The following is a 24,136-nucleotide window of genomic DNA, read 5'->3' on the forward strand; positions in this document are numbered from 1 at the left end:
GTTGTGTTTGCGTGCCTATAAGGCAGCGTTGGTCTTGCTGAGAATTGGAGGCGTTGCATGTTGAGATTCCTGCATTTCGGCGGGTTGGACTAGATGACCCCAGGGTCCCTTCCAACCCTACAAATCTATGTCTATGAATGATGGTCCCCCTCTCTCTTTCTCATATTCTAATTGATTCCCATTTCCGCCGATCGATCCCCGAAGCTCTCACCCAGCGAAATTCCCCGCCGTGCGTAATTACGCTTCGCCATCCCTAATCCTGCCGCTTCCATCGGGAAATCATGACGGTGCGTTTCTCCTCTCCAAACTTTCCCCGGCGCTCTGCCGGCCGGCGCAGCCCTTTTGGCTACGAGCTCCCCTGCTTCTCTGCCCGCTTCCGACCCCACCTCCCCGTCCAGCCTCCCTACCTCCTGAAAAAAAGGCGACAGCGCCGAGCAGGACACCCCCCGCAGCCATAGGAGAGAGGCGGGGCCGAGGGAGGCGAGCCAATGGGCGAGGCGGGGGTAGGTGGCCACGGGGGCGGGCGCTGCCGCAGTCCTCGGGTGGGCAAGGTAGGAGCAGGCGGAGGCTGGCCGGCCGCTCTGACAATAGGGGCGGGCCGAGGGCACGACGCGGCTGGGCGGGCGGCCTCGCCTCGCTGCGGAGCGCCGGCCGAGGGATCGCCAGCCGGAGCAGCCGCGGAGAGGAAGGCGGAGGAGAGAAAAGCCATCCCGGCTGCGCGCCCGCCTGGCCGGCTTGCAGCAGCAGCAGCAGCAGCAGCAGCAGGAGGCGGGGAAAAGCCGGTAAGTCCCCTTAGCGCGATGCCACCAGCCGCACACGCGGAAGCAGCCGCAGAGCCAGCGCTGCTCCGACCAGCGGCGTCTCCAAATTCCCAGGCGCGCGTCGGCGCTGCGCTCCGGGCGCTGCCAAGTTTGCGCCTTCGCGGAGAAGAGTTCCTTCTCTCTCGCTCGCTCTTTTTCGCAGCTGGAAGGGCGAGGACGAAAGGGATCCTCCTGGTGAAGTTTTATTTTTTTTTTGGGGGGGGGTCCGATTATTTTTTTGGGGGGGCTGTTGCGTGGTGCATCGGCCTCACCAAAAAAAGGACACGACTGTATCGCCCTTCCTGAAAGGGCCGGTTCTCGTTCTCCTGCATTTCATAGAATCCCAGGTTTCCCCGCCCCCCCCTAGGTGTGGGGGTGTGTGCGCGCATGAAATTGATTTTCACACACACACGCCCCCACGCGAAAAAGGCACCTATGGAATTAGAAAAAGGCTGTCGGCGGATGCTTCCTTGTCAGAATGCAAAGCTGCAGGTTTTGTTTGCCCACGTCTCTCCACGCCCCCTTCCCCAAATAAGCAAATAAGAAGATCTGCACCCCCCCGAAAGTGGATAGTGATGGGCCGCCTCCGTGTCCCTTCCATTCAAAAGAATCTCCGCTCCTTCGACGGGCCATTTAACAAAGGGACTCGACTCTGGGTTGCCGGCGCCCCTCCTCTTTTCCCAGGCTGAGTTGAGGACTCCTTGCCTCCGGTGGGAGGATGGGGGCCGGCGGGTGTGTGAAGCACCTGGCTCCTTTTATCCGCCATCCGCTTGAGGAATTTAACAGCCCCCCTCCCAAAACAAAGGCTTTAAAAATTGTTTTGGAGGCTTAACAGTGCAGTTCTCATAAGTATGTCCACCGCTCCCAACACAATTAGGTTCTTTGGGACTTACTCCCTGGGAAGTGTCTGGGGTGGCATGCTCTGCAAAGATCCGTGCGTGACATAAATGCAATTTTTGCAGAACTGCTGCTGAAATGTTTAGTTCCCCCTTAAAAAAAAAATCAGTTTTGCTATGCTTTGGTATAATTGCAATGTGCTTTGGACACTGGAAGAAGAGGGTCAGAGTTAAATTTCCCTAGCATCTCAGGGAACAGGATGAAACAAAAGTTGATCTCTTTTGTCCAAAGCTCTAAAGTATTAGGGGGGTGGGTAGGTGTGAGTGAAATTTCCCAGCCTAGCCTTTTCGGGGGGGGGGGGGGGAGAATCTTCTCCAAATAACAAACCAGGGCTCTTATTTTCTAATTGCCTCTGTGCACTCTAGGGTATTTCTGGTGCTGGTGGGATTGCATACTCAATATTGCTTAATGCAAATTGATTGCGACTTAGTATGCCTTAAGGGACGCGGATGGCGCTGTGGGTTAAACCACAGAGCCTAGGGCTTGCCGACTGGAAGGTCAGCGGTTCGAATCCCTGCAACGGGGTGAGCTCCCGTTGCTCGGTCCCAGCTCCTGCCAACCTAGCAGTTTGAAAGCACGTCAAAGTGCAAGTAGATAAATAGGTACCGCTCCGGTGGGAAGGTAAATGGCGTTTCCATGTGCTGCTCTGGTTCGCCGGAAGCGGCTTAGTCATGCTGGCCACATAACCCAGAAGCTGTACGCCGGCTCCCTCGGCTAATAAAGCGAGATGAGCGCCGCAACCCCAGAGTCATCCATGACTGGACCTAATGGTCAGGGGTCCCTTTACCTTTAGTATACCTTAATCATTTTGTTGACCGCAAAATCACTGGTATGGTGAGTTGTTGTTTTTTTTAATGCATTACTTTGCCCTTTGGAGGTGTTGATTCAGATCTGCCTGCAGATCGCTTGATGACTGCAACATGATGACTCGCATGGGGGAATGAGGCATCACAGAGCAGACCTTTATACTGTATTGGCCAACCAAAGTGGAGGCAGTTCACACATCTGAGTGATGTACATTTCACATGTGAACTAGACTTGATGTATGTGACATGGGAGGGGAGCACAAGGGCATTGAGTGTGCGCCTGCAGCATGTGAGACTGGAGGCACAGATCTTTGCTGGTTGTGGAGAATGAAAACCCAAACTGAATAGGATGCGCCAACACAATACTATGTAGGCTGGTGCGTCAACTTCCATAGCTGAGTGGTAGAGGGGTGCTTTGCTTTCAGAAGGTCCCCTGCTCATTCCCTGGTATCCCCAGGTAGAGGCAGAAGGATCAGGTAGGTGGTGGGAAAGACACTGCTTTGATACTTTGGAGAGCTGCTTCCAGCTAGAATAAACTGAGCCTGGGTTAGATGGACCAGTGGCCTGACCCACTTTTTGTCGTTCTCGTTGGCACCGTATGTCTCGAGACGCCTTCAGGGTTGAAGCCAAACTGCTGCCTTTGCAGCACAGAAATGATCTCCTTGGGGCACAAGCCTGGGCAGTGTGTATGGAGGCCCAGACGACAAGACCCCTCTTTTGGCCTCACTGATATGCTCCAAAGAAAAGCCGGGCAAGATGTTTGGCACCAGCTTTGTTGCGGGAGTTGCCAGGAGGAGGCGTAGAAGGCCCCATCCAACTGTCTTAGGGACTCTACTGGATTAGCGTAGCCTTTAATTAGCCGGAAGAAGCCTTTTACAGAAATACTGTATTTTTTGCTCTATAAGACTCACTTTTTCCCTCCTAAAAAGTAAGGGGAAATGTGTGTGCATCTTATGGAGCGAATGCAGGCTGCGCAGCTATCCCAGAAGCCAGAACAGCAAGAGGGATTGCTGCTTTCACTGCGCAGCGATCCCTCTTGCTGTTCTGGCTTCTGAGATTCAGAATATTTTTTTTCTTGTTTTCCTCCTCCAAAAACTAGGTGTGTCTTGTGGTCTGGTGCGTCTTATAGAGCGAAAAATACGGTATCTTGGATCCTGAAAGCCTTGCGAGTCAAATATTTTGGCTCCCGAATGCTGCAAACCTGGAAGTGAATGTTCTGGTTTGCGAACATTCTTTGGAACCCGAACGTCCGACGCGGCTTCCGATTGCCTGCAGGAGCTTCCTGAAGCAAAGTTGGAAGCCGCGCTTTGGTTTCCGAACATTTTGGAAGTCGAACGGACTTCCGGAATGGATTCCGTTCAACTTCCGAGGTACCACTGTATAGCCGCAAAGCAGCAGAGATTTAAGATTGGAGTTTTCCTTCTGCTAGATGGGCTGCCTTCTCAGGTGGACGAGCCCCATCTGCCCTGACCCAGTTTAAGGTGGCTTAAAGGGTTGTGGGTTTGAGCCCCACGTTGGACAAAAGATTCATGCATTGCAGGGAGTGGGACTAGATGACCCTTGTGGTCCCTTCCAACTCTTCAATTTCTTATATGTTTCCTTGGGCCCTTGCTGTGAATGCAGGAAGTAAGCCTGTAGGAATGGGGCATGTCAGACCCTGGGGCCAAATGTGTCCCCCTAGGACTCTCTCTCTCTGGTTGTTGGGAACTGTCAACCAGGCCACTCTCCTTTCTTGCAGGCCACTGGCTCGTCATCTTCCGTGAGTGCTTTTTGCCTGGCTAGAACGTGTCTTTGAATTCTGCTAGTGATTCTTGCTTGTCTAGATGGGGAATAGAGAAGGTGCATCAGTAAATTAACATTTGCTGCACCTCCTGACCCTGCTCGCCGCTAGCAAGTGGCCCTCTGAAGGTTGCTTAGAAGGAAAAATGGACCTCGGGGTGAAAAATGTTCCCTGCTCTTGCTCTGTTAGAGGACTACTCCCTCCTGCCCCTTCTATGAACAGGATACAGTGGACGCTCGGGTTGCAAACGATTGGGTGCTTCTGCGCATGCGCAAAGTGTGATTTAGCGCTTCTGCACATGCGCGACCGCCAAAACCTAGAAGTAACCCGTTCCGGTACTTCTGGGTTTTGGCGGGTCTGTAACCCGAAAAAACGCAACTTGAAGCGTCTGTTACCCCGAGGTGTGACTATATTGTCGTACCTTGGTTGACGAATGTCTTGCGAGTTGAACACTTTGGCTCCCGAATGCCGCAAACCCGGAAGTGAGTGTTCCGCTTTGTGAACGTTCTTTGGAACCCAAAATTCCGGCACAGCTTCCGTGGCTTCCGATTGGCTGCAGGAGCTTCTTGCAGCCAATCGGAATCCGCGCCTTGGTTTCCAAACGTTTTGGAAGTTGAACAGCTTCCGTTAGGAAAGGCAAGAAATGGATAATTTCTGAGCATCAGATCAGTAATGATTTCCCCCACCATTCCTCTTCATCTCTCTCTCTCTCTCTCTCTCTCTCTCTCTGCTTAGTTAGTGGAAATACTTTCAGAAGAAGCCCTGGATTCTCTTCAAATTTGAGTAGCTCAGGCTTTGTGGGTGGCTTGCGACCAACCGTCTGTGGCAGCGCATGATTCCTGGGAAGGGTTTGTGTGTGCATTGTTTTATCCGGTTGGGGTCATCTTGCCTAAATGCCCTGGGTCAGTTTCCCCCACTGCTGCTGCGGAGAAGGATGGGGGAGTAGAGATGGATCGTGCTCTTTCTGCCCGGCAGAACTCTATAGAGAGCATTCACTTTCAGAAAGGGAGCCTCACCAAGAGGCTCCTTCTCTATTGAAGGCATTGTTCGCCATCCGTCAATGCAAAGTGTCGGGACGTGATCTTTGCTCCCGTTAATGGCCCCTGCAACCGTCCAATAATGCCAGCGTCTTCGGTGCTGGCAAAACAGAGCTGCAGCCCACGCATTTCCTCTGGGTTCAACTGAGCTTCTATGGGGAATTGGTTTGCACTAAGATAAAAAGGAGCAGAAGGCTGTTTCAGCACATGGCCTGAGTTTCCTATAGGCAATCACAGCCAGCCCATCATTTGAAAAACAAGATTTCAGAGCCATTATCAAAGATGGCAACTAGACATTCCGTTCTGGTGACTGCAACTTTGGTTTAAGGGGCCATTTGGTACCTAGCTAATATATCTTCAGCTTCTTACGCTGCTTTAAACCTCACCTCGTGTGTCATACCCCGAGTTCAAATCTCGCCTCTTTCCAGAAATGAGTCTCTATGCTATACAGGGCACTTTTTTTAAAAAAAAAAAGCTTCAAGCTACTTCCTTTTCAGCGAAAGGGAGTTAATCACAGGGGTGCCTGATGGGTTGTTAAAGCCGTGAATGAAATAAACGGCCTTTATTCTGAAAGCCCTTAAAGACCTAATGGGAGGCTGGCCGGCCGCTCTGTTGGACACAAGGATCCCGATTGTGAGTGTACAATTTCTAATGACGTGTTTTAACAAGAACCATGTGTGATTTGAAAACATGCCAAAATAACCCCAAACGAGCCACGCTCCTCTGTTCTTTTTCGTCCGCCCGCTCCTCATGCCGCCACCCCCTGACTAACGCCGGCCCACACACCATCTCGAAAACCCGTGTTCCAAATGAAGGTCTCACATGATTCCAAACACCTAAATATTTGAGACTGGTCCATTTTAGGAAGCCTTTTGCTTCCTCCTTACTTTGCAGGATTTTTTTTTAAAAAGTGATGCTGCAATCGGGTCCTTTTCAACACCTCCTTTGTGTGAAATGGATTACACAACCGCTAGGGTTGGAAGTACACAAACTCACTGTGCAGGCCGTTTTGCTTCCCTGAGGAACCTGTATACAGCAGGGGTTAACGTTTAACCTGCCCCACCCTGCCCAATGACCCGGGCCAGAAAGACAGACTATCGATGCTTAAGGGAAGCAAGCCCTTGTTTGCAGCTTTGAGCAACTGAAAGGCGAGATGTGATAGGCCTCTGTGGGTTCGGGATCCAGGCCTCTTGCACACCTGTGGTTGTGCGCTGCAGTCTGGAACCCAGCTGGAGATCTGGTATCAGTAGATCAGTGCCTGGGCTGTGCAGTTTCAGGCTGCGGGTGGGAGCTCACAAGACTGACTGCGCCTCCTCGCAGAGGTTTTCCCCACACAGAGGAAAGTAGCTTGTCTGGGAGAAAGCTAGGCTACTGCCCTTCTAGCTGATATGCCAATACGACTTCTTGGTTCCTGAAATTCCTTCTGATTAAATGAATATAATATAATATAATATAATATAATATAATATAATATAATATAATATAATATAATATAATATAATAATGTAATGTAATATAATATAATATAATATAATATAATATAATATAATATATTATAATATAAATGGCCTCAGCCCAGTATACCTGAAGGAGTGTCTCCACCCCCATCGTTCTGCCCAGACGCTGAGGTCCAGCGCCAGGGGCCTTCTGGTGGTTCCCTCGCTGCGAGAAGCCAAGTTACAGGGAACCAGGCAGAGGGCCTTCTCAGTAGTGGCACCCGCCCTGTGGAATGCCCTCCCATCAGATGTCAAAGAGATAAACAATTACCTGACATTCAGAAGACATCTGAAGGCAGCCCTGTTCGGGGAAGTTTTTAATGTGTGACATTTTAGTGTATTTTTGGTCTTTGTGGAAGCCGCCCAGAGTGGCTGGGGAAACTCAGCCAGATGGGTGGGGTACAAATAATAAATGATGATGATGATGATGATGATGATGATGATGATGAATAGAATTCTACAGGATGTGTTCCTCGTGTGTGAAAACAGTCCCGATCCAAGGATCCCCAGGCATGCACCTCCAGATGGTGGAGACATCAGGCGCCATTCCGGCACCTGGGCATCTTCACTTGGTTGAAGTGGCCGATAGGCAGGTGCAAATTTCGAACACTGTGCAGTTTGTTATGGGTGCTGAGAGTTATTAGCTAAAGGTAAAGGGACCCCTGACCATTAGGTCCAGTCGCGGACAACTCTGGGGTTGCGGCGCTCATCTTGCTTTATTGGCCAAGGGAGCCAGTGTACAGCTTCTGGGTCATGTGGCCAGCATGACTAAGCTGCTTCAGCGAACCAGAGCAGCGCAGGGAAACGCCGTTTACCTTCCCGTAGGAGCGGTACCTATTTATCTACTTTTACCTTGACGGGCTTTCAAACTGCTAGGATGGCAGGAGCAGGGACCGAGCAATGGGAGCTCACCCCATCGTGGGATTCGAACCACCGACCTTCTGATCAGCAAGTCCTAGGCTCTGTGGTTTAACCCACAGCGCCACCCGTGTCAGGATGAGAGTTATTAGGAGACCTCTACAGTGGCACCTTGGGTTACCGACACTTCAGGTTACAGATGCTTCAGTTTACATACGCTTTAGGTTACAGACTCTGCTAACCCAGAAATAGTACCTTGGGTTAAGAACTTTGCTTCAGGATGAGAACAGAAATCGCGCGGTGGCAGCGGGAGGCCCCATTAGCTAAAGTGGTGCTTCAGGTTAAGAATGGATCTCTAGAACGAATTAAGTTCTTAACCAGAGGTATCACTGTATTTGCCTCCCACAGCTAGAATCCCCATACTGGTTTAACATTCCATTTCTCTTCCCAGAAGCCATGATAGTCACATCCATACAATACATTTAAAGCACTAAGTCCTAAGAGGAGCAACTGAAAGAGCTGGGCAGGAGGCTCTCCAGGCATGTACCTCCAGATGGTGGAGACGTCTTCGCTTGGTTGCAAGTGGCTGATAGCCAGGCGCAAAAATGCTCCTGGGAGGAGTGGGAGATTAAGGTGGACATGATTGGCTGCCTTCAAATTTTTGAAGAGCTGTATCTCAGAAGATGAAGCAGGCCTGTCCTCTCTTGCTCCAAGCTAGCAGACTGAGATCCAGTGGGTGGAAATTGCGGCCAAGGAGATTTTGGCGAAAGGTTGGAAGGTACTTCCTGATGGCAGGAGCTTCTTGATAGTGGAACAGGTTGTCCTAGGAGTGGGTGAGCTCTCCTTCCCGGGAAGTACTTAAGGTGAAAGCCATGTGGCTATCTGCCAGGGATTCTGGAATTTGCTTCTTGTGCTACAGATCCTGCAATCTGCATGTGGTTGGACTGGGTGACGTCCAAGGTACTTTCCAAGGTGCTTTGGGGGAAAGGCCACAGCTCAATGGCACAACATCTGCTTTGCAAACCGAAGTTCTCAGGTTAAATCCCCAGCTTCTCCAGGAAGGGTTGGGAGAGGCTCCCTGCTAGGGCTGGGCAACATCTGGTTTTCAACATCTAGATATGTTGTTTGTTGTTTAGTCGTTTAGTCATGTCTGACTCTTCGTTACTCCTGTCTTCTGGCGCACTCCTGTCTTCCACGGCCTCCTGCAGTTTGGTCGAACTCATGTTTGTATCTTCGAGAACACTGTCCAACCATCTCGTCCTCTGTCGTCCCCTTCTCCTTGTGCCCTCCATCTTTCCCAACATCAGGCACCATAATTCAAAAGCATCAATTCTTTGACGATCAGCCTTCTTTGTGGTCCAGCTCTCACTTCCATACATCACTAGTGGGAAAACCATAGCTTTAACTATATGGACCTTTGTTGGCAAGGTGATGTCTCTGCTTTTTAAGATGCTGTCTAGGTTTGTCGTTGCTTTTCTCCCAAGAAGCATCTAGATATATCACCACCTAAACTTTGCGATATACCAATATATCACGATGTCTGAAATAAGCATGGGGCTATGTAGAGGCATTGGCTGGTTTCATATCTGCTGTTGCTCGGGGATTCTTACGAATATCAGCTTTGAAAAGTTCGTCCCGCCATCTTGACTCAAAATGATGTCCAGTTTTATCCAGACGTGGGCAACAGCTGATCTCACGAACTGTCTTGCAAAATTTGGTTATGACACCCTCAGAGGTTTCCAAATGCATAACAGGTAGTAGATCTGGGCTGGCAGTTTTTGGAGGGCCATCGGTGCAAAATAAGCACAGTGGCATTTGGGTTTCATGCACATGTATTTGCTTGTGTATATGTCGTGCAGCCAAGATGCATCTAATCCAGGGATAGACTGATTCCGTTTGGCTGAATTCCCACATGTTGGCAGTGGGTAGGCCAGAAGCCAAAGGGGGGGTCTCCTTTTCTGCCCCCCTGCCCCCCTCCCAGCTGCGATGGGACGGACAGAGTATTCTTTCCAGAGATGAGACCTGATTTCTTACCAAAGGCTGCATACAACGTCCTGATCTAATCCACTGACCAGATTCAGTTTTGTATATCCTGTTTAGATGTTCAGATTCTAAGTATGCATGGGAAGGTTGACCAGCTGACTTAACTCTCAATGTATGCATGGTCATTAGAATATATGTGCGTGGAAAGCACTCTGTACATGGCCAGGAACCCTGAAGTAGGGGCTCCCTACAGATGCCCCAACCAACATGTTTCCCACCTGCCCTGCCCCACTGTCTGTTTGCTGTACACCAGGGATCAGCAAACTTTTTCAGCAGGGAGCCGGTCCACTGTCCGTCAGAACTTGTGGGGGGCCGGACTATATTTTGAAAAAAATAATAATGAATGAATTTCTATGCTCCACAAATAACCCAGAGATGCATTTTGAATAAAAGCACACATTCCACTCATGTAAAAACACCAGGCAGGCCCCACAAATCACCCAGAGATGCATTTTAAATAAAAGGGCACATTTTACTCGTGTAAAAACATGCTGATTCCTGGACTGTCTGTGGGCCGGATTTAGAAGGCGATTGGGCCGGATCCGGCCCCTGGGCTTTAGTTTGCCTACCCACACACTCTGTACATACCCGGCAAGGGCTCCTGTAGAAATCTGAAGAATTCTAGGGTAAGTTTGTATAAGCAAAACAATTTTTCGAAAGGAAGGGGAATAGGGGTACAGACTAAGCAGAGGGTGTCCCTTGCAAGTCGAGACCGCTGGAGCGCTTGACATAAGTTGCAGCAGCTTCCCTGTGGGTGGTCTGAGTCCCCCTTCTTCCCCTGGTGCCTGTCAGTTGCAATTCCACTGCGAAAAGAGGATTGTCCAACTCTTAAGGCTGTGGACAGAAGCACTCTGGGGGGAGCAGGCTGCACTAGGGAGCCTTGGATATATCACCTGCTTGAGTGGCTCTTTGTGACATTGCTTCCCCTTCTCAGCACTGTAGCAAATCTGCAGTTTGGTTCTGCAAGATCAGTTCATGCAGGATGCTCGGCGTGGATCAAAGACTTGCAGCTTTGGCTTGCTGCTTCCTATCGATAGCCTTAATTAGGATTGCTCTTTATTTTTACAGAGTGACTTTGAGGTCCGGTTTTCCTGGCAGCTGATTTTTTCTGCATCGGCGGGGAGTTGGGCTAGATTACTTCTGAGGTTCCTCCTCTAGTGACACTCCTTTGTCAGCGCTCACAAAACTTTAGGAGGTGGAGGGCGGGGGGGGGGGTAGGAACTTGCCCTTAGGACCTTACAATCTAAAAAGCCTTCACCTATTCCCCCATTGGGGACGCAGGTGGCGCTGTGGGTTAAACCACAGAGCCTAGGACTTGCCGATCAGAAGGTTGGCGGTTCGAATCCCCGCGACAGGGTGAGCTCCCGTTGCTCAGTCCCTGCTCCTGCCAACCTAGCAGTTCAAGAGCACGAAGTGCAAGTAGATAAATAGGTACCTCTCCGGCGGGAAGGTAAACGGCGTTTCCGTGCGCTGCTCTGGTTCGCCAGAAGCGGCTTAGTCGTGCTGGCCACATGACCCGGAAGCTGTACGCCGGCCAATAAAGCGAGATGAGCGCAGCAACCCCAGAGTCGGTCACGACTGGACCAAATGGTCAGGGGTCCCTTTACCTTTATTCCCCCACTGGAGCCCTTTAAGGGGCCTTTGGATGAAGGGTGTTATACAGTGGTACCTCCGGTTATGAACTTAATTTGTTCCGGAGGTCTGTTCTTAAGCCAAAACCATTCATAACTTGAGGCACGCTTTTGCTAATGGAGCATTCCACTGCTGCCATGCTGCTGCCGCACGACTTCTTCCTGCGTCCCAGGGCAAAGGTTGCAACTAGGGGCTTCTACGTCCGGGTTAGCAGAGCACGTTACCTGAAGCATTCGTAAGGGGGACAGTATATAACATGAGGTTCCACTGTACAGATTTGATCATCATCAACAACATATGCCAACTCTTATTATCTGTTGGTGAGCTCCCACCTCATAAGCCTCCTTGATTTATAGCAGTGGTGGCCAAACTCCCCCCCCAAGATGTTTTGGGACTACAATTCCCATCATCCCTGTCCACTGGCTCTGTTAGCTAGGGATGATGGGAGTTGTAGTCCCAAAACATCTGGAGGGCTGAGTGTGGTCACCACTGATAGGATCCTAAACCACTGCTTGATGCGGACAGACACCCAGGGCTAGAGCATCTGTCTGTGGGTCCCCAGATGTTGTTGGACTACAACTCCCATCATCCCTGTGCTCTGGCCTTGCTAGCTAGGGGTGATGGGAGTTGTAGTTCAACAACATCTGGGGACCCACAGGTTGAGAAAGGCTGGAGCTGCTTATACCTAATATAAGTGAGTGGCAGGTTAAAATGGTAAACTATGCTGAGCTTGCCAGAATAACAGCAAGGATAAGCGACCAAGATGAACAGAAATTTCATGATGACTGGAATAAATATTGGATGTATATTGGAATCAATTTGTAGATAGCACTAGCGGGGGTAGAACAACTCTAACAGTAAGAGATTATTATTTAAGAGCGAAAATAAAATACGTGACTACAGAAGTTATTTGACACTTATCAAAGGGGTGGAGGGAAGTCAAAAGCTCGGCAGAGCCTAAAATAAGGTGTTTGCGTTTGTATAATTTGGTGGACATAATATGTAAAAAATACTCAAATGAACTTTGTATACAGTTATTTGTTTATTTCTGAAAATTCCAATAAAAACTTATTTGCAAAAAAAAAAAAAGAAAAAGAGAAAGGCTGGAGCTGCTGCTTGAAGGCCTTCAGCCAAAGAGAACCCACCTTTCATACAGGAGAGAAACTGGAATCTTTGGGAACACTCTGCAATATCTCTGCTGTTCAGCGAATGGTTTTAGGGCCATAATTCCTGAATTGATCAGCTACTGTGCTGTTAAGGAAGGAATAGCTGGCTGGAGCAAATGTTTCACTAAAGTGCTTCTCCATGCTAGAGATTTCTTGCTCTCTCTATAATTTATTGCTCTGGCCCAATCAGCCTGTGCTGGAGATGGTTAATGCTGCATCAGGCGTAACAGCGGTTATAAGAGGCTGAGCCATAAACCTCTCCCATCTTTGTATTCCTATCTGCAACATGGGATAATAGCGCTAGATTGCCTTACAGGGTGGTTGTAAGGGTTATTATGACAGCAGATGTTTTTGACACTCAAAGTGTGTTTTGAATGCAAGCACTTATTCCAGAGCTGCTGAAGAGTGACCCATCGTTGGAGGGAGACTGTTGTCTCTCTGCAAGAGTTGCTGCTCTGGCTTCTGTAACTCTGTTGCTTCTGTGTTTTGGGTGCGGCTGGATCACTTGGTTACGCCTTGTTCAGAGATACCGCCAGCTGGCATTCAGGAGGCTTCCTGGTTTCATCTCTGAGTTGCATTCGTAGCTCTCCATATCTTGGTTAAGACACTCGTGCAGAAACACGGGAGAGACTCGCCTCACCAGAACGCGGGAAGAGCCCTGTTGCGTCAGACCAAAGGCACATTTAGCACCCCTTTTCTGCAGTGGCCAAGGAGACACTTCCAGAAAGCCCAGAAGCCGGGTGTGAAAGCAATAGCCCTTTTTGGACTAGGAAATGGAGTTCAGCAGCTTGTTGTCGTTTAGTCGTGTCCGACTCTTTGTGACCCCCTGGACCAGAGCACACCAGGCACTCCTGTCTTCCACTGCCTCCCGCAGTTTGGTCAGACTCATGCTGGTAGCTTCGAGAACACTGTCCAGCCATCTCGTCCTCTGTTGTCCCCTTCTCCTTGTGCCCTCCATCTTTCCCAACATCAGGGTCTTTTCCAGGGAGTCTTCTCTTCTCATGAGGTGGCCAAAGTCTTGGAGCCTCAGCTTCAGGATCTGTCCTTCCAGTGAGCACTCAGGGCTGATTTCCTTCAGAATGGAGAGGTTTGATCTTCTTGCAGTCCATGGGACTCTCAAGAGTCTCCTCCAGCACCATAATTCAAAAGCATCAATTCTTCGGCGATCAGCCTTCTTTATAGTCCAGCTCTCACTTCCATACATCACTACTGGGAAAACCAGCTTACTGTCAGCCATATGTTCATCATAGCAGTGTTAGAAATTCCCATGTGCCAGAAGTTTTTTGTTACTAGCATGGGCCCAGTTGCAACCACATAGCCCCTCCCGCTTGCTTAAACAGGTCGGCAGAAGAGCTTTATCTCTCATCTTTTTCTCCAGGGAATACATACTTCACCCCTACATCCTCAGTTAATTCCTACGACAAGCCTGCGAGGTAGGTTAAGAGACCGTGACTGACTCCAAGGTCACCCACTGAGCTTCCTAGCTGAGTGGGGATTTGAACCCTGATCTCCCAGGTCCTAGTCCGATACTCTAACCACTAAACCACACGGGCTCCATAGAGTCCTTCTGCTATGGGGCAGCTGTATAAATTAAGTACAGTGGTACTTCCGGTTGCAAATGGGATCTGTTCCGGAGTCCGGCTGCATCCCGAGAAATTCACAACTGGAGGACCGCTTCTGTGCATGTGCGCGGTGCAGTTCAGCACTTCTGCGCATGCACGCTTGGCGAAACCCAGAAAAATACTTCTGGGTTCGTCGCGTTCGCATCCTGAAGATTACATATCCAGAGGGATACGTAAGCGGAGGTACGACTGTAGGTAAATAAATATGGGGATAGCAAAATGTCCCTTTGAGAAGGATGTGAAAGACTTTCCTGGAAGCTTGAATTCATTTTATTTTGTTTTATTTGGTGTTTCAATTTGTTGTAAACCAGTTTGAGTTTTTCCTCTTTAAAATATAAAGAGGTATAGAAATGAAACACGGGTGGCGGGATGCGGGTGGCGCTGTGGGTTAAACCACAGAGCCTAGGACTTGCTGATCAGAAGGTCGGCGGTTCGAATCCCCGTGACGGGGTGAGCTCCCGTTGCTCGGTCCTTCTCCTGCCCACCTAGCAGTTCAAAAGCACGTCAAAGTGCAAGTAGATAAATAGGTACCGCTCCGGCAGGAAGGTAAACGACGTTTCCGTGCGCTGCTCTGGTTCACCAGAAGCGGCTTGGTCATGCTGGCCACGTGACCCGGAAGCTGTACGCCGACTCCCTCAGCCAGTAAAGTGAGATGAACACTGCAACCCCAGAGTCAGCCACGACTGGACCTAACTGTCAGGGGTCCCTTTACCTTTACTTTATAGAAATGAAATGTAAATAATAATAATAATAATAATAATAATAATAATAATTCACCTAGCCATTTCATTGTGGCCACTGTAACCCAGGTTTAAGATGCCATTTGGCAATTAGCCAATTAGCGGCGGGAAGGTAAACGGCGTTTCCATGTGCGGCGCTGGTGCTGGCTAGCCAGATGCTGCTTCGTCATGCTGGCCACGTGACCCGGAAGTGTCTTCGGACAGCGCCGGCTCCCGGCCTCTTGAGCGAGATGAGCGCGCAACCCTAGAGTCGGTCACGACTGGCCCTGACGGTCAGGGGTACCTTTACCTATTAGTGTTTCTAATACTGCATCCTAGCCAGTAACCATCGATAGGGTTGTTCATGAATTAGGGTGGTTCCATTTTTGCAACACAGAAAGGCTGCCAGACCATTGATCTATATCTGGTTCAGTTCTGTTCACAGTGTTTAGCAACAACTCTTGGGACCGGCCCTATCGTTCGACAGAGTTAGGCAGCAGCTTTTGGGCATGAAGACTGAAAGCTAGCAAATTGTTAGGCTGGGGAGGGTGGGGGGCTTCAAAAGCTGGCAACAGCCGGCCTTTCACATATTTATAAAACTAATTCATTAAGACAATTAAGATACCTTTTAAAAAACCCAAACATATAAATTCCAAACTCCTTTTTCGTGTGTGTGCAGAGGGGAATAATTTTACACGTTGCGACCTGGAAAGTGATACATCAGGGCTGTCTTCAGCGGTGGAAACACCCATTTCCTCCTCAGACCACAAAAGAGATTTAACTCTTGGTGGCAGTTCGAATTTCCTGACGCTCGAGACATTCCCTTGCAATGGACCACTGACGCCAAGTGGGTTTGGGTTGGCAAGGTTTTCCAAACCGCAAGACTTCGAGAGACTTCAGCAAGAGTCTGGCTTCTCTCTGCTGTGCCAGTAGAGCATCGCAGATAAAAGCCAGTGCGAGATGATTGGGGGTTTGGGGGACGAATGGGGATACAGAAAGAGGGAAACGAGATTCTGTCTCCTTCTTTTGCTTGATAAAGGCCTAGAACAATTGCCTTAAAGTTGCTGTGCTTGCAGTTGCGTTGATAAGGGAGGGCTCACCGAAAGCGATATTCCTTTCCTGCACTGCTAATTAATTTTGTGCACATTGTGAGCTCTGCCTTTGTCCTTGCAGTCACTATATTACATGAGAATCGGCAGTCAAACTTAGCAGGAAGAAGCCGTGGGGAACTTTCAGATCTGCCTCGGAGGTGTCGTTCCCTTAAGGCAGGGGTAGACAGACTGTTTTCTGCCTTGGGTGGTCTCTCCCCCCCCCCCACAACAACTAGAATCCCTGCGCTTCACCGATGTGTGTTAACATAGAAAACTGCCTTATGCCAAGTTAGATCACTGGTCCATCTAGATTATCATAGAATCATAGAGTTGGAAGAGACCACAAGGGCCATCGAGTCCAACCCCTTGCCAAGCAGGAAACACCATCAGAGCACTCCTGACATATGGTTGTCAAGCCTCTGCTTAAAGACCTCCAAAGAAGGAGACTCCACCACACTCCTTGGCAGCAAATTCCACTGTCGAACAGCTCTTACTGTCAGGAAGTTCTTCCTAATGTTTAGGTGGAATCTTCTTTCTTGTAGTTTGGATCCATTGCTCCGTGTCCGCTTCTCTGGAGCAGCAGAAAACAACCTTTCTCCCTCCTCTATGTGACATCCTTTTATATATCTGAACATGGCTATCATATCACCCCTTAACCTCCTCTTCTCCAGGCTAAACATGCCCAGCTCCCTTAGCCCTTCCTCATAAGGCATCGTTTCCAGGCCTTTGACCATTTTGGTTGCCCTCCTCTGGACATGTTCCAGTTTGTCAGTGTCCTTCTTGAACTGTGGTGCCCAGAACTGGACACAGTACTCCAGGTGAGGTCTGACCAGAGCAGAATACAGTGGCACTATTACTTCCCTTGATCTAGATGCTATACTCCTATTGATTAGTTCTGTCTATCAGCAGCTGTCCGGGACTTCAAGCTGGAGTCTCCCAATCCTAACTGGAGATCCTGAGGATTGAACCTTGGACCTTGCAAGGCAGATACTCTGCCACTGATCTATAGCCCATCCCCATAAATTTATTTGTTAGATTAGTTTGGAATCTCATAAGAGGTAAGGCAGCCTTCCCGCAGACCTCCAGAAATCTGACTACAACTCCCTTCGTCCCTGACCATTTGACCATGTTGGTGTTGGGCTGATAGGAGCTTTAGTCTGAAATATCTAGAGGGACCTAGACAGCATCTTAAAAAGTAGAGACATCACCTTGCCAACAAAGGTCTGCATAGTAAAAGCTTTGGTTTTCCCAGTAGTGATGTATGGAAGTGAGAGCTGGACCATAAAGAAGGCTGATCGCCAAAGAATGGATGCTTTTGAATTCTGGTGCTGGAGGAGACTCTTGAGAGTCCCATGGACTGCAAGAAGATCAAACCGATCCATTCTGAAGGAAATCACCCCTGAGTGCTCACTGGAAGGACAGATCCTGAAGCTGAGGCTCCAAGACTTTGGCCACCTCATGAGAAGAGAAGACTCCCTGGAAAAGACCCTGATGTTGGGAAAGATGGAGGGCACAAGGAGAAGGGGACGACAGAGAACGAGATGGTTGGACAGTGTTCTCGAAGCTACCAGCATGAGTTTGACCAAACTGTGGGAGGCAGTGGAAGACAGGAGTGCCTGGCGTGCTCTGGTCCATGGGGTCACGAAGAGGCGGACACGACTAAACGACTAAACAACAACAACAACATCTGGAGGGACACCAAAAGCGATGTGTTTTTTCTTTCTTTCTGGAAAATGTTAAACTGTTCTCCATTTCCTGGGTGGGTGAATGAGAGCTGTAGCTGAAGTGAGATTGGAGTTGAACTGGAATAAACTAGCACTCCCTATGGGAGCCTGATGGGGTACTGTAATCCCAGCAGAGGACGGGGAAAGACTCCAAGGCAGTGTTAGAAACTCAGATATAAAACCTGGGTGCCAAATGGCTCCTTAAACCAGGGTTGCAGTTGCCAAAATGGAATGTCTAGTTGCCATTTGGGGGACAGACAGCTCGACAGTTGTATTTTTCTATATGACTTTTTGCTTCCTGACATTTGTTCTGGTTGTGCAGATAAAATATCACAGATAGAATTCTACAGGGTGCATTTTTTAGTGTGTGAAAACAGCCCCGATCCAAGGATCCCCAGGCATGCACCTCCAGATGGGGGAGACGTCAGGCGCCATCCTGGCACCCGACCATCTTCACTCGGTTGCAAGTGGCTGATAAGGTAAAGATAAAGGGACCCCTGACCGTCAGGTCCAGTCGTGGTCGACTCTGGGGTTGCGGTGCTCATCTCGCTTTATTGGCCGAGGGAGCCGGCGTATAGCTTCCGGGTCACGTGGCCAGCATGACTAAGCCGCTTCTGGCGAACCAGAGCAGCGCACGGAAATGCCGTTTACCTTCCTGCCGGAGCGGTACCTATTTATCTACTTGCACTTGATGTGCTTTCGAACCGCTAGGTTGGCAGGAGCAGGGAACAAGGAACGGGAGCTCACCCCGTCGCAGGGATTCGAACCGCCGACCTTCTGATCGGCAAGTCCTAGGCTCTGTGGTTTAACCCACAGCGCCACCCGCGTCCCCACAAGTGGCTGATAGCCAGCTGCAAAACGCTCCTGGCGCCTGATGAATTTCAGACACTGCTGCGAGGTGTAAATCACCTTGCTTAGCTCCTTCCTTTCCTGGTCATCTGCTGGGTTGCAGTGGACACCCGATCCTCCTTCCAAACCGTACAACTTCCCCGCGTTATTAGAGTTGCTTCGGTTTCCCATTTTTCCACTGCATCCTTCTTCCTCATTCCACTTCCAAGCTCTACCTCTCTTTTAAATCAGAAACCAGTGAAGGCAGTGAAGGTCCTGTGTGAGTGTCTGGAGGCGGTTGGAGGATGGATTGCGGCTAACAGATTGAGGTTGGATCCTGACAAGACAGAAGTACTATTTTGTGGCGACAGGAGGCGGGCGGGTGTGGAGGACTCCCCGGTCCTGAATGGGGTAGCTGTGCCCCTGAAGGACCAGGTGCGCAGCCTGGGAGTCATTCTGGACTCACAGCTGTCCATGGAGGCACAGGTCAAATCTGTGTCCAGGGCAGCTGTTTACCAGCTCCATCTGGTACGTAGGCTGAGACCCTATCTGCCCACGGACTGCCTCACCAGAGTGGTGCATGCTCTGGTTATCTCCCTCTTGGACTACTGCAACACGCTCTACATGGGGCTACCTTTGAAGGTGACCCGGAAACTGCAATTAATCCAGAATGCGGCAGCTAGACTGGTGACTGGGGGTGGCCGCCAGGACCACATAACACCGGTCCTGAGAGATCTACATTGGCTCCCAGTACGTTTCCGAGCACAATTCAAAGTGTTGGTGCTGGCCTTTAAAGCCCTAAACGGCCTCAGTCCTGTATACCTGAAGGAGCGTCTCCACCCCCATCATCCAGCCCGGACACTGAGATCCAGCGCCGAGGGCCTTCTGGCGGTTCCCTCCCTGCGAGAAGTGAGATTACAGAGAACCAGGCAGAGGGCCTTCTCGGTAGTGGCACCCGCCCGGTGGAACGCTCTCCCTTCAGATGTGAAGGAAATAAGCAGCTATCTTATCTTTAAAAGACATCTGAAGGTAGCCCTGTTTAGGGAAGCTTTTAATATTTAATGCTGTATTGTTTTTAACACTCGACTGGGAGCCGCCCAGAGTGGCTGGGGAAACTCAGCCAGATGGGCGGGGTATAAATAATAAGTTGTTGTTGTTGTTGTTAATAAATTGTTGTTGTTGTTCTTGTTGTTGTTAATAAATTGTTGTTGTTGTTGTTGTTGTTGTTGTTGTTGTTGTTGTTGTTGTTGTTGTTACCAAGCTGCCCTGACTGGGGCTGAGGGAACTTGGAAGAGGCGCCAGATTCGAAAAGGCTGACCGTCGCTACAGTGGCTCTGTGTTGCATCTGGTACACTGAGATGTGGGGAGTCTGAAAGCTGGCAACTTTTGAAGCCTGATACTGCATAAACATATACAGTGGTACCTCGGGTTACATACGCTTCAGGTTACATACGCTTCAGGTTACAGACTCTGCTAACCCAGAAATAGTGCTTCAGGTTAAGAACTTTGCTTCAGGTTGAGAACAGAAATCGTGCTCTGGCGGCGCGGCGGCAGCAGGAGGCCCCATTAGCTAAAGTGGTGCTTCAGGTTAAGAACAGTTTCAGGTTAAGAACGGACCTCCGGAACGAATTAAGTACTTAACCCTAGGTACCACTGTATATGGAAATAACTATTCATTCATAAAATGCTGCAGTCCTGGGTGAGTTGATTTGAGGGCAAGTCTTGCTGACGTCGATGGGGTCCACCTCTGAGCGAAACACTCCTGTTTTTCCTGGTTTGTTTTGCATACGGCCTTTTCATGGACGGAATATTTCAATCCAAATGTGGATGAAGAGCGTAGGAGGCCTCGTATTGTACATTCCGGGGATACAATCTCCCACCGCTCCCTCTCATTCCCACTCTCCTGTTTTTGATTCATAATGAATTGAACCTCCAAGCATCTCAAAGGGAAATTTTATCGCTGACCTTGAGTCGTATCAAGTTAGCGTTTATTCCTTTGCCTCCTGGTGAGTTAGGCGTGTGATGATGAGACACATTTAACAGAACCATGCTTGTGGTTTGCTATGGCTGCGTCCCTCTGGGCTAGGAGAGAGTGCTCATGCTTATTTTTTTAAAGAAGCAGGTTTTAAAAAGGTTTTGTTTTTGGTCTATTAAAACAGAATGGCTTTTCCACTAGACTGGAAACAAAACCTGGATTTACGTCGCTAGTCGAAATCTTTGTATGGCTGCAATCGTATTGTACTCTCGGAAGTAAGCCCTACTGCTTTTGGTTAGCCTTCATTCTAACGTAGAATCATAGAAATGTAGGGTTGGAAAGGGAGCCAAGGGTCATCTAGACCAACCCCCCGCAATGTGGGAATCACAGCTAAAGAACACCCTGACGGGAGGCCACCCAACCTCTGTTTGGAAACCTTCAATGAAGGAGAGTCTACCATCTTCCATTTTCAACTCGGCATTCTAGTTTTTTTTGTTTTTTTTGCAGGATTTTATTTTTATGGGAATAACTTCTTGAGGCAAATCTGATACATCTATCCAGGTTTAGCGGCCAGTTCTTTAGCCTTGGCTTTTTCAAGCTTAGCAATGCGGACCACTGACTTCGGCCTCAGAAGATTGCCGCCCCAGGGACGACAAATCTCATCGTATCTCTCATTGTAGTTGGTCTTGACAGCTTCCACGAGTTTAGCTAGAGCTCCCTTGTCCTCGGGATTAACCTGAGTGAAGGCCGCACAGGTACAGGTCTTTTGATGGACAAGGCGGCCCAGTCTTGCCTTGCCTTTCATGATGCAATAGGGCACTCCCATTTTTCTGCACAAGGCAGGCAGGAAAACTACCAGCTCAACGGGGTCTCCATCATGTGTGATCACCACCAGCTGCGCCTTCTTGTTCTCCACCAGAGTTGTAATAATAATAATAATTTCTTATTTGTACCCTGCCCATCTGGCTGGGTTTCCCCAGCCACTCTGGGCGGCTTCCACAAAGACCAAAAATACACTAAGATGTCACACATTAAAAACTTCCCTGAACAGGGCTGCCTTAGGATGTCTTCTGAATGTCAGGTAGTTGTTTATCTCTTTGACATCTGATGGGAGGGCGTTTAACAGGGCGGGCGCCACTACCGAGAAGGCCCTCTGCCGGTTCCCTGTAGCTTTGCTTCTCGCAATGAGGGAACCGCCAGAAAGCCCTCCCTCGGCGCTGGACCTCAGGGATGGGGATGGAGCCGCTCCTTCAGGTCTACTGGGCCGAGGCCGTTTAGGGCTTTAAAGGTCAGCACCAACACTTTGATTTGTGCTCAGAAATGTACTGGGAGCCAGTGTAGGTCTTTCAAGACCAGTGTTATGTGGTCTTGGCGGCCGCCCCCAGTCACCAGTCTAGCTGCCGCATTCTGGATTAGTTGTAGTTTCCGGGTCACCTTCAAAGGTAGCCCCACGTAGAGCGCATTGCAGTAGTCCAAGCGGGAGATAACTAGAGCATGCACCACTCTGGCGAGACAGTCTGCGGGCAGGGAGGGTCTCATCCTCTGTACCAGGTGGAGCTGGTAGACAGCTGCCCTGGATACAGTTGTAATGGTGTTGACGCCTGCTCTGATAGGGACGTCGCCTTTCCCTGCAGCCTTTTGCTCTGCACGGGCCAACAGCCTCTGCTTCTTCTCCTGCTTCGTCTCAGGCCTGTATTTGTGCGCCCATTTCAGAAGCTGAGTAGCTGTCTGATGGTCCAATGCTTGAGTGAACTGGTTAACTGCTGGAGGCACCTTCAGCCTTTTGTAGAAGATGGCTCTTTGGCACTGAAGTTGGATATAACGAGGCCATTTTACAAAGCGAGTCAGGTCCCGTTTGGGCTGGATGTCCTGCCCGATGCCGAAGTTCTTGGGCCTGTTCTCAAAGAGAGGATTTACAACCTTCTTGGCCTCCTGTTTCTTGACCACAGCAGGGACTGGAGCCACCTTCTTCCCCTTGGCCATCTTGGCTTCTGCTTCAAAAAAGAAAGCAACTCGGCATTCTAGTTGATTAACCTGCCGATCTAAAGCTTAGGTAAAGGTAAAGGGATCCCTGACCATTAGGTCCAGTCATGACCGACTCTGGGGATGTGGCGCTCATTTCGCTTTATTGGCCGAGGGAGCCGGCGTACAGCTTCCGGGTCATGTGGCCAGCATGACTAAGCCGCTTCTGGCGAACCAGAGCAGCGCACGGAAACGCCGTTTACTTTCCCGCCGGAGTGGAACCTATTTATCTACTTGCATTTTGATGTGCTTTCGAACTGCTAGGTTGGGAGGAGTAGGGACTGAGCAACGGGAGCTCACCCCATTGCGGGGATTCGAACTGCCGACCTTCTGATTGGCAAGTCCTAGGCTCTGTGATTTAACCCACAGTGCCACCCGCGTCCCTTGATCTAAAGCTTAGGCAGTAATAATAAATTATTTTCTTCCGCCCCAGCTCATTTTCCTTCCATCCTTTTTGGCACGAGATACCATCTGTTTCAAGTTTCTGCAAGGACAGTAAGTTACGTGTCTTAATTATTATATTCGGCTGCGGGGGTTTGAATGCTTGATTGGGGACAGGGGCCTTTAGCTCCTTAGTCTGTAGGAGGGGCTTTCAGGACGAAACAGCTGTGATTGGCAGAAGCTGATCTCCATGAAGCGGGGTTTTTTGTTTTTTGAAAAAAGGTTATTAAAAATTCCAAAGCACTTGCTTACATTATTCCTGGTTCAGTTCCCCCTCTTTTTATGAACAGTAAGATTCTCCATTCGGAGCGCTCCAAAGGCATCAGAGCAAAAGGGAGGCTGTTTTATTTATGGGCAAGCTGTTCTGTTTTCCTGGATCTCCTTTCATCGGTGCTAGAATATTGCAAGCAGAACCAGCAACAAATGGTTTGCAGTCCGAAAGTTCTGCCCTTCAGGATTCCAGCCGCTCTGTTCCACCCCCCCCCCCGATAAAAATAAAATAAAAATCAGGCCCAATCAGAAGAGGTATTAGCTGTGAAACCATTCTGGGAGTTGCAGCTCTCTGAAAGAAGTGGGTGTCCCTTAGCAACTATCCACACCCTTAACAAACTACAGTTTCCAGGACTCTTTGGGGGAAGCGATGGTTGTTAAGCTGGTATCATAGTGCATCCATTTGTGCAGGTAAAATATAACTGATATACAGTGGTACCTCGGGTTAAGAACTTAATACGTTCTGGAGGTCTGTTCTTAACCTGAAGCACCACTTTAGCTAATGGGGCCTCCCGCTGCTGCTGCCGCGCCGCCACCACACGATTTTTGTTCTCATCCTGAAGCAAAGTTCTTAACCCGAGGTACTATTTCTGGATTAGCGGAGTCTGTAACCTGAAGCGTATGTAACCTGAAGCATATGTAACCTGAGGTACCACTGTAGAATCTTAAGAGTTGGAAGGGACTGTCAGGAGTTAAGCCTACACTCGAGTAGGACCCTGGCAGAGACACATGCCCGACTGGCATGTTCCCTCCCTCCTGGTCGATTGTTCGGGAGCTTCAAAAGCTTTCTTCTGCCCGAACATCGCAGCTACCGATGCCAACAGACATCGGCACACTTAGGGATCCGCAGAGTCTTCGCAGTTGCGTAACAGACCTCAGCAACTCAGCATTTTGGCTAATCTACTTTATTTACATATAAACACACACGG

General features: G+C 49.4%; 1 protein-coding gene across 2 annotated transcripts in view; it reads left to right on the forward strand.

The window, feature by feature from the left end:
- The first annotated feature begins 518 nt into the window (after positions 1–518).
- The window catches only part of PAK1 (p21 (RAC1) activated kinase 1), a 101,262-nt gene continuing 77,644 nt past the window's right edge, over positions 519–24,136 (forward strand). The window contains exons 1-2 of one of the 2 annotated variants that reach the window (XM_083609938.1): positions 539–782; positions 22,930–22,991. The gene's annotated coding sequence lies outside the window, so the exon portion shown is untranslated. Of the gene's footprint in view, positions 783–22,929; positions 22,992–24,136 lie in introns of both variants that reach the window. The other variant, XM_083609937.1, reaches the window with a different exon arrangement.

The sequence above is a fragment of the Podarcis filfolensis genome (assembly GCF_964270895.1).
Source record: "Podarcis filfolensis genome assembly, chromosome: 4".
Lineage (NCBI taxonomy): Eukaryota > Metazoa > Chordata > Lepidosauria > Squamata > Lacertidae > Podarcis > Podarcis filfolensis.